This window comes from Diabrotica virgifera, chromosome 8 (assembly GCF_917563875.1).
Source record: "Diabrotica virgifera virgifera chromosome 8, PGI_DIABVI_V3a".
Taxonomy (NCBI): Eukaryota; Metazoa; Arthropoda; class Insecta; order Coleoptera; family Chrysomelidae; genus Diabrotica; species Diabrotica virgifera.
In genome coordinates, this window is record NC_065450.1 from 72,143,718 (window position 1) to 72,155,095 (window position 11,378).

At 32.4% G+C, this 11,378-nt stretch overlaps 1 protein-coding gene across 1 annotated transcript in view; it reads right to left on the reverse strand.

Moving 5' to 3' along the window:
- Window positions 1-11,378, reverse strand: part of LOC126889755 (uncharacterized) — a 1,061,577-nt gene that overhangs the window by 979,439 nt on the left and 70,760 nt on the right. The window lies entirely within an intron of this gene.

Genomic DNA, 11,378 nt, shown 5'->3' on the forward strand with positions numbered 1-11,378 from the left:
GAAAAACACTTCTGCACCCAAATTTATTGATAATGTTAACAAAAATAGATCTAAATAAATCACGCGCCTTATAGTCCTGTCGCCAGTGGGGGTACAACGGCCTCCTTAATTCAGATGAACTTACCCAAGTTTTTTTATGTATTTTGACCCGTAGAATACGAATTTTTTGGGTAACAGTCGATCCGGATGTCGAAAAGATTGTTATAAACAAAGAACTTGAGGAATCACATAACAGCGATTTCTCGCGAAACAAAACATTTTTTTGCATTTTTTGGGTCATTCTAAGCAAAAAAATGTTTTTACAAGTTTTTTCGTAGGGTGCATAGTTTTCGACATAAACGCGGTTAAACTTTTAAAAAATCGAAAAATTTCAATTTTTGAACCCGAATAACTTTTGATCGCAAATTATATAATAGCAATTCTGATTACCGCATTTGAAAGTTCAAGTCAAATTCTATCGGTTTTGATTACATTCATTGCTAAACATTAATTTTTTTATTGTTAAACAAAGCTATAAACACATAATGATTGAATGATGTTTGTAATGCATTTCCCATTTGAAATCGAACGAGTAGGCGCGCATACAAAATTTCTACGTAGATTTACGTACATTAAAACGCATGCATTGAACACGGGAAACACTATGTGTTTATGGCTTTGTTTAGCAAATAAAAACTTAATTTTTAGCAACGCAAATAATCAAAACCGATAGAATTTGACTTGAATTTTCAAATGCAGTAAGCAGAATTGCTATTTTATATTTTAATCAAAAGTTATTCGGGTTTAAAATTTACACTTTTTCGATTTTTTGAATGTTCAACCACGTTTATCTCGAAAACTATGCATCCTACGAAAATACTTGAAAGATCATTTTCTGCTGAGAATCACCCAAAAAATACAAAAAAATGTTTTGTTTTGCGAAAAATCGCTGTTATGTAATTCCTCAAGTTCTTTGTTTAAAACAATCTTATCGACATCCGGATCAACTGTTACCCAAAAAATTCGTGTTCTACGGGTCAAAATACATAAAAAAACTTGGGTAAGTCCATCTGAATTAAGGAGGCCGTTGTACCCCCCCCCCCCGGGCGACAGGACTATTAAAATTTCGGACTTTTGGCGATTAACAAATAATACTAATAAAAAAATTTAAGTACGAATATTAATTTGAAAAAAAAAATTTCATCTACAATTTTAATGTTTTAATGTTAAAATAAATCGAATTTATGTCTTTAAGTCGCTTATTTATAATTTTTATGTAAGCCTTATATTGTAATCTATCATGGCTTTCAGCTTCTCCAGAGAGCAATATGGCCAAAATCCCAATAAAACTATTTGGTCTATCGGCATAGAATTGTTAAGATCAAATGGTTTTATTTTATACCTTTTCAAGAGCATAATATCCTACATAAAAGCAAGGTTGGCTTGGAATTAAAACCGTTTAGTTTTAATGCTGCAGTCAATAATGCCACTCGGTTTTAATGTGAATCTAACCTAAAATCGAGGCGTCGGAGTGCTGTGTTTGTTGTATTTTTCTTTTAAAATGACCAGTCCGTTTATATTTTAAGTACTTGCGACTTATTTCTTCAATACTAACTGTATTTCCACTTTTTACAACACACTATACCACTGTTTCGCTCTAAAACAAATGGCCGACCATTTTGGACATGAAAGAATGAGGGATGAGTTTAGTTTTATTGTTTCTAACAAGAAGCATAGTGTAGTCTTTACGATAACCAAATTGATTCAGTTAAGAGCGTTTGGTTTTAATATAGCCCACTAATTGCATTTAAGAAAGCAATTGGCTTTAAAGAAAATTTAAAAATAGTTTTAAGGCATATGTTTTACTGACATAATAGTTTTTAGATCTAGTAATTTTAATAATAGGTTTTATAAGTCATATTAGGAGAATCTTTAAAACTGCAATAAAACTAAAATGTAACAAACTAGAATCTAATAAAACCAAACAGTCCGGAAGTTCTTCATAAAACTGATTAGTTTTAAAGTGAACAGATAATAAACCATTTTAAAACTACAACAAGACAAATTATCTATTAAGGTTAATTAATCTTATTCGATACTCTTATTAGATATTTTGAAACTAGTGACAAATGCTTAACACCTTTAAAATTCTGGCAGTATATCTACAAGGTAACTTTAAAACCATTATCTTCTTATATACCACAATAAAACCTTTATAAACCTTAAATAAAACTAAAATGTTTTTATTGTGCTACTTGGGTGGTCTTCTGTTTCCTTTATACGTAGAACTGTATAAAGGGTTACTCTTCCTACATAGAACTGGTTTCCAGGTCATGAAAGCCTTACATACGTGATATTTAGATGCTGGTTATTGTCTCTTCATCAAAGCCAGAATTTACATTTAACCAGCTGCCAAGGTATTTAAAGTGGTTTACCCAATATATCTCCTCTCCATTAAGAGAAAGCAGAGCTTGGTCTATATCCATATTTTCAACAGCCATTTACTTTGTCTTTAAAATATTAATTTTAAGCCTCTCTCATAAAGTGCTTCACTGACTAGATTTATTAATGTCTGGAGATCTTGTAAAGTTTCTGCAAGAATGGCTGTATCGTCAGAGTATCTGATATTGTTGATAACTTCGCCTAGTCTTACTCCCTCTTGTCTGTCATCCAAAGCGTCCATAAAGATTACTTCAGAGTACAGAATAAAGAGAGTGGGTGACATAACACAACCCTGTCGCACTCCACGCTCAATGGGTAGTTTTTATAGGGATCAAGGAGGCTACTTGATTCGTTTGAAATACCACAACGAATTACTGAAATATTGTGGAGCAGCAGTGACAGAACAATTAAACAACATTAATTAACAAAATCATAAAACACAATAAAATACCGGAAGAAAGGAGAACGAGCGAACTAATTCTACTATTCAGAAAGGAGATATAAAGCAGCCAGAAAACTACAGAGGTATCAACTTTTTAAATACTACCCTAAAACTTACAACTAAAATCTTACAAGACGTAATGAATCAGAAGATAAGTTTAGCAGATGAACAATAGGGTTTTCGTACTGGAAGATCGTGTACATATGCAATATTGGTCATAAAGCAAATTACTGAGAAACCACTAGAGTATAATAAACCAAAAATGAATAACCATTTTCAATTTCGTTGCAAAACGAAAATACAGCCGAACCATATTCTTGGCTTGCATAATGTAGAAGCCTCGGAGGTGTAACCGGAGAAGGTTCCCATTGTTTTCATTCTGGTGGGGTGTAGAATAGCATTATGTTGTTTTGCATGCCATTAGAGTGAAAACTTAGTCTTCTTATAATAAACCAGTATTTCTATGTCTGATTGATTTAAAGAAAGCATTTGACACAGTATGACTCAAAGACGTAATCCATTTAGAATAGATGGACAACTTACAGAACCTATAGATATAGGCAGCGGAATAAGAGAGGGAGACTCATTGAGTCCTATGTTTTTCAATTTAATCATGGATGAAATCATCAAAAACGTCAACAAAGGAAGAGGATATAGAATGGGAAACAAAGAATTAAAAATACTCTGCTACGCAGACGACGCAATGTTGATAGCCCAAGATGAAGACAGTATGCAAAGATAAGTCCACAGATTTAACACAAGAGCAAAAGAATTCAATATGACAATTTCATCTCAGAAAACCAAAACAATAGTAATCAGTAAAGAACCAATCAGATGCAAAATATAAATTGATGGTATCGTATTGAACAAGTAATGGAAGTAAAATACCTTGGAATTACATTGTCAAGTTACGGAGTTTACAAATACAAAAAGCAAATACATAGATTGGCAGGATGCCTTAATAACACTATATGGCGAAACCGACACATTAACACTGAGATGAAGTCAAGAATTGATAAAGCCAGTGTAAGACCAATAATGACATATGCATCAGAAACAAGACCCGATACAACCACAACACAAAGACTACTGGAAACGGCAGAGATGAGAGTACTGAGAAGAATTACAGGAAATGCACTGAGAGATCGAAAGGGGAGCGAAGATATTAGAAGACAATGTAACGTACAGTGTATAAACGAATGAACACCAAATACAAAAAAAAATGAAACAACTACATAACCAGAATGGGGAGACACGTGTGGTCAAAATAGCACGAGATAAATCACCAATCAATAAAGAAGTATCGGCCGACCGCGCAAAAGGTGGAGTGACAACCTTCCATAGAGGTATCAATCCGCCAATGAACAAGCAGAATTGCCTATAAAAAGGAAGAAGAAGAAGAAGAAGAAGAAGAAGGCTACTTGACTGTAAGATACCCAAGTATTTTAGCAGTCTTATGTCATTGTAGTCAAGTTTTGCTGCCTGCAGGCAATCGAAAAGTGTATCGTGTTGTACTCAGTTAGATGCCTTCTCGAAGTCTATGAAACAAACATTAACTTCTTCCGGAACTCACCACTTTTTTTAAAAGAACGTGCAAACAAAACAGTTTCTCTCTAGTTCCCAGATCATCGCTAAATCCAAGTTGCCTATAATTCGTAAAAGTATCTTAAGTGCGTGATTCATCAAACTTATTAGTCCAAAATCGCTCCATTTTTTAAGCCTGTTTTTAGAAAATCTACTAAGATCTAAGTCTAAATTGTGTAGACCTGGATGGTGAGATAATATAGCAAAATATGGTTTAAATAGGTATCTAGGCATCAAGGCATCACAATAGCTAACTACAGAAGGCTTGAAACAAAAGTGGAAGGTCAGGCGAATAAAGAGCAAACAGAGCCATATATTGCCTGAATGAAACAATGTTGAGAAATAAGAATGTCAGGAAAGAAATGAAAGGCAAAATTTACGAAAAAACACCAGACCAGTAATCACAAAAGAAGGCAATAAGTTGAGGACAAAAAAAAAGAATGATAGATACAAGAAAGAAGAAAACCTTTAAACAAATGGATGGTAAGATACAATGGAATAGAGCTAGAAGTACAGATATGCGAAGGAGATGCAAGGTGAAGAAGATAAAGGATTAGATAAGAAACAGAAGACATCAAATAGAGTAGCAAGGACTGTGAGAGACGGTTCCCAATAGGTACACGATCAGTGGGAAACTCTCGTTTCTCTAAAACGATAGAACATCAATTTACTGAAGAATACGAAGAAATTCACATCACAAAAAGAAGAAGAAGTTTTTACAGCACCAGATGAAAGGTTAAAATGATATGGGAAAGGTGACTGAATGAACAGTTTAATTTAACGTTTGCTTTCATGGTAGGGATCAATGGTTTGAAGTAGCAAATATTTAAAGACAGGGGCAAAATTATTGATGATTGATCACTTTCCGGTAATTTGTTTTAAAATCACGTTATACCTTTCGGAAATCATAGTCGAGTAAATTTCCCCTTCCCATAAAAAATAATGGGCACACTCATCAGACACATTGTAAACACAATATTGAAATTAATTGATTGGCTGTTTGTTTTCAAATTTAATTTGACAGATGGACCTAAGCACAATGGCGTCCGAATATTGATTGGCAATATAATTGAACACTTGTTTATTTTAATAAGATACAGAAGTGAAAAAAGAGAGAAAATTTAAGTGTGATTTTTAATTTCTAATATCTCATTCAAAAAAACTTTTTATTTATTTTAAAGAACTTTCGGCCCTCGGTAATAAATTAGTCTTTCATCCTGCGATTTAATTGTTCAAAAATATTTATTAGTTTTCTCAGCATTCGAAAAAAATAAATGCATTTGAAAGACACTAGAGCCGAAATTTTGCGACTATATCCTTTGTATTTAACATAATTCAATATTAATTAAAAAGTAATTTCAGTCTCTTACTTTGAACCAATTTAAAACGGTATTAGGCTTAATAAAACAGAGTGAAACTGAAAAATAATAATTTCCTTTTATGGGATTATATTTAAATTTATTGAAAAATAAAGAAAATATGACACAGATTATTAAATTTGGCTTTGTTTAATTTGCTGGTGAATTTAAATTAATAATATACTTTTGTAAGCTTGTAAAATTTGATTTTATAAAAAAATTTAAGATTTGTTACTTGTAAATACACTTTGAAAAAAGAAAAAGTCTACTTGCATAGCCTTTTTGATAATGGGTAGAGACCCCGAAACACGGTGTCAGAGGATGGCAAGAGACTCGAATTGAATCAAAACGAAAACCATTATTTTCTTTTCGTTAAAAAAATATTTATTAGTTTTCTGAGGCTTCGCAAGGAATGAATGCATTTGAAAGACACTGGAGCCGAAATTTTGCAGCTATGGCCTTAGTATTTAAAATAATTCAATATCAATTAAAAAAGTCATTTCAGTCTTTTACTTTGAACCAATTTAAAACAGTATTAGGCTTAATACAGTATTAGGCTTGAAATGTGGCTGCACAGACGTATTCTAAAAATACCATGGACGGCTATGCTGACAAATGTGGCAGTCCTTAAGAGAGCAAATGCTACCCGTGAGCTGCTTGATAACATCAAATATAGAAAGATGGCCTATTTTGGACACGTAGTAAGGGGAGACCGGTATAATATTCTTCAACTTATTATGATGGGTAAAATCGAAGGACGCAGAGGAATTGGTAGAAAGCAGGCCTCTTGGTTGAAGAATATCCGGGAGTGGACAGGAATAAAGAAAGCAGAACACCTATTTAGAATAGCTCGAGACAGAGACAGTTTCGCCATGTTAATCGCCAACGTCAAGGGGACTTGATAGGGCACGTTAAGAAGAAGAATTAGGCTTAATAAAACAGTGAAAATGAAAAAATAGTTTTTTTATGGGATTATAGTTAAATTTACTAATAAAGTATAATTAAATATACTCTTGTAAGCTTGTAATATTTGATTTTATAAAAAAAATTTAATATTTGTTACTTGTAAATAAACTTTGAAAAAAGAAAAAAATATGTATAAAAAGCCGGATAAAGGAGGAGGGGTCTACAGTCTACAGTCTACAGCCAGGTTAGCATCCTACTGATAGAGTTCGGGTAGAGACAGTTTGCCCTACTTATAGGTATTGTTAAAATATTTATATTTAGTACCTAAACATTTGGAAAAATGATATATGGTTTACATCTCTTAAGGTAAATGTAGATACTATAAATATGATGTATAAGATTTACATTTAGTAGCTGACCTTTGTGCAGGCAGATCTGTATGGACAGCATATTTTCTCTTAATCAGGTTATTGAGAAAATATTAGCCCACAACCTTTTAACTAATTCTATAGATCCTACAAAGGCATACGATATTGTACTACTTTCAATGCTATAGGTAGTCATGGAAAACAAGGAATAAGCCAAAATATACAAATACTCTTCAAAATATATCTAAATGAGGCGCTGCCATTGTGGAGAAAAAAGTGCTGCAATGTAGGCATTCCAATCCAATACGATATATATTGTACACGGTACTCTTCGCTGACGACCAAGCCATTCTAGTTGAAGACGAGAGTGATAAGTACTATTTGCTTAGGAATATACAAAAATCAGTACTTTGGTTTTTTTTTAATTTAGCTAATGACTCGACAACTAATGGCTATTGGCATGGTAGGTACGGTGAATTTTTGCAGTTAGGTACCTTGTGTCATGTGTAGTGTGTGAGTTGAGTAAGTGTTTGTTACTTTGTAAAGTCGACGTCATTGTCTTTGCAAAGAGACGCTAATTGTATCCGAACGTCTGCGGTCCCTCCGGTGAGTACCGATCCCACAAGGACAGAAACTCTTTTCATTCATCAATTTATAATAAACGAAAAATTCCTGACCCTGGTGAGATTCGAACTCACAACCATTCAGACCTTTCGATTTAAAGGAAGGCGCTCTTACCACTGAGCCACAGAGTATCGAGTACTTTGTTGTAGGAGACAAACCAGAAAGCTTACAAATTGAAATTAATGGGAACTATCAAACCAACAGAAATCTTCAAATACCTTGGCTGATGTTGGCCAAGCAACATCAGCCACCAGACATCTAAACGGACTATTGTGGTATAATAAAATAACAAAAGAAAATAACAGAATAGTTGGAAATAAACTATTATTGGAGACGATGTTTCCGGCTCACCAGACTTGATAGGTTGAGAAACTTTTTGACAAGGACTGTGACATTTAGCAAATCCATACGACACTCCAATATTACAATTAGCCTAATAAAATAAGAAAAAATCAAAATGTAAATTCTTACAGGTTGAAACAAATTTCATATCAAAGTTTAGGTGGGTACAAGAGATATTGTCAAGAAAGTATCCAAATCGTGTGAGGGGATCATTGTTTAAATAATTAAAAAGGGGTTATTTTTGTACAAAATTTATATTTTTAACTTCTGAGGTAATTCTCGCCCTAGTGAAGGTCTAAGGGATTTTTTTTCTGCAAAACTAAAGGATAAATCTATCACATAAGACTTACTAAATTAAATTTGACCCCTATTTATTAAAATAATTATATATAAAACTTTAAAAACAAATTTGCACAAAATTAATATTAGCGTTATAAATAAGCACTATAAAATATCTTGTTTTACAACAGAAGTTGCACGATGTTACCAGTACTAAGCAAAAAAAAATTGATCGAAATATATTTAATATTTTTTGAGATATTGAATTTATTTATTAAATGTTACTATATTTTCAATGGCAAAATCGCGGTATCAAAGAAATATTTATCTGTGTAAGATCTCATTATTTTTATGTACATTTTCGATAAATGAATTGAGAAATTCAAATTTCAATTACACTCCCCCCTAAAATGGCATTTGAAAATTATTAAAATTTGTTTATTTAATAACGTCGCGGGGAATAAATATTTTGAAATGCCGTTTCGATAATTGGGTTCCTGGGAATTTTAGACTAATTAACAAATTTTTTTGTCCTTCTTCTTCCTCTTCTTTTTTTTTTCTTGGAGTTATTACTACGGGCCCTTTTAGGGTTAAGTCGAAGACATTAAGAATGTCGAATCTCTGAGTTCTAGATTCTAGACCTAAAAATATTAAGATATAACTAAAACCACTTCATTAAAATGTGGCTACTTACTGAGTTACAGGGTGTTTTATTTAAAAATTTAAAAACTATTTTTACCAAGTATTTTAAAACTACTTGACTTATACCCTTGACACCCTACTAAATTGTGATAAATATACGTTTCTAGCTACTACCAGAGGTGTGCAACAGGGGATAGGGATGGTTGACCCCTCCCAAATTCAACGACACTGAGGGAATTACTATTTTAGCGAAATTTTTCGATTCTTCAATACTTCCTATATGTAAATAACTTTATTGGTAGCGATAAAGTCAGTAGTTTTCGAGATATTGGAAGTTTAAAATAAATTAACGAATGAATCAAAATAACTGTGCCGATTCATTTTTAACTTCCTATATCTCGAAAACTAATGACTTAATCGCTACCAATAAGAAGTATCTTATTTACATATAAAGTAATGGAGAATCGAAAAATTTCGCTAAAATAGTAATTCCCTCAGTGGCATAGAATTTGGGAAGGGTCAACCACTCACTATCCCCTGTCGTACACCTCTGGTAGTAGCTAGAAACGTTTATTTATCACAATTTAGTAGGGTGTACCGTAATCACACTTTCTGCCACGTATGATAAGGATACGTCAAGTAATTTTAAAAAACTTGGTAAAAATAGATTTTAAATTTTTAAATAAAACACCGTGTAACACAGTAAGTAACCACGTTTTATTTAAGTAATTTTAGTTAAATCTTAATATTTTTAAGTCTAGAATCTACAACTCAGAGATTCGACATTTTTAATGAAACTTAATTCTAAAAGGACTCAAAGTAATATAACTCTAAGAAAAAAAAAGAAGAAGAAAAAAACGACAAAAAAAAATTTGATAATTAGTGGAAAATTTCCAGGAACCCAATTATCGAAACGGCATTTCAAAATATTTAATCCCCTTCTTCTTCTTCTTTAAGTGCCATCTCCGCGGCGGAGGTGGGCAATCATCATAGCTATTCGTATTTTAGAGATGGCTGCTCTGAAAAGTTCATTTGATGTACATCCGTACCACTCTCTCAGGTTGCGCAGCCACGATATTCTGCGTCGCCTTATGCTTCTCTTTCCTTGAATCTTTCCCTGCATAATCAATTGGAGCAAGCTGTATCTCTCTCCACGTGAAATATGTCCGAGATATTCCAATTTTCTTGTTTTGATGGTATTTAGGATTTTCATTTCTTTATTCATCCTTCTCAGAACCTCTTTGTTTGTAACGTGTTCTGTCCACGATATTTTCAGAATTCTTCTGTACACCCACAGCTCGAATTTCCCCGCGACGTGACGTCATTAAAAAAAGAATTTATAAACAAATTTGAATAATTTTCAAATGCCATTTTACAGGGGAGTTTAATTAAAATTTGAATTTATCAATACATTTATCGAAAACATACATAAAAATAATGAGACTTTATACAGGTAAATACTTCTCTGGGAATAACCGCGTTTTTGCCATAGAAAATATACTAACATTTAATAAACAAATTCAATATCTCAAAAAATAATAAATATTTTTTGACCAATTTTTTTTGCTTAATACTGGTAACACAGCGCAACTTCTCCTACAAAACAAGATATTTGATAGTGCTTATTTAGAAAGCTAATAATAATTTTTTGCAAACTTATTTTTAAAGTTTTATATAAAATTATTTAAATAGATAGGGGGTCAAATTTAATTTAATAAGTCTTATGTGAAAGATTTTTATCCTTCAACTTTGCAGAAAAAAATCTTGTAGATCTTCACTAGGACGTAAATTACCTCAGCAGTTAAAAAAGTATATTTTGTGCAAAAATGGCCCCTTTTTAAATATTTAAACAATGATCCCCTTAGGGAGCATCCATAAACTACGTCGTAAAAAATTTTAACTTTTTAATACTCCCCCCCCCCCCCCGTTGTAATTAATCGTTTAGAGACGACCCCCCCCATGTCGACGTCGTCGTTGCAACTCACGACCCCCCTTTCATTGATTTAAAAAAATCAATATTACTTCCTTTTTTTAATCAAATATGAGGGGGTAGGCGTAAAATCTTGGTCCAATGCTATTTAAATGCATTAATTTTTCAAAAGGTTTCTTTTGAATGAAATATATATTTGGAATGAAAAATCAGACAAAATTTCTCTTTTTTTCACCCCTGTAACTTATTAAAATAAACATTATAGATGTTTTCAGGAACTTTTGGCCCTCGGCAATAATGCAGTCTTTCAATCTGCGTTAAAATTTTTCAAAAATCTTTTTTAGTTTTCTTAGTATTCTAAAAAAATGAATGCATTTAAACAGCATTGGACCAAGATTTTGCGGGGTATGCTTTCTTAATTGCATTATATAAATCTTTATATTTATTTTGTTTTGATTTCGATGCCAATTCTTCTAAAGTAT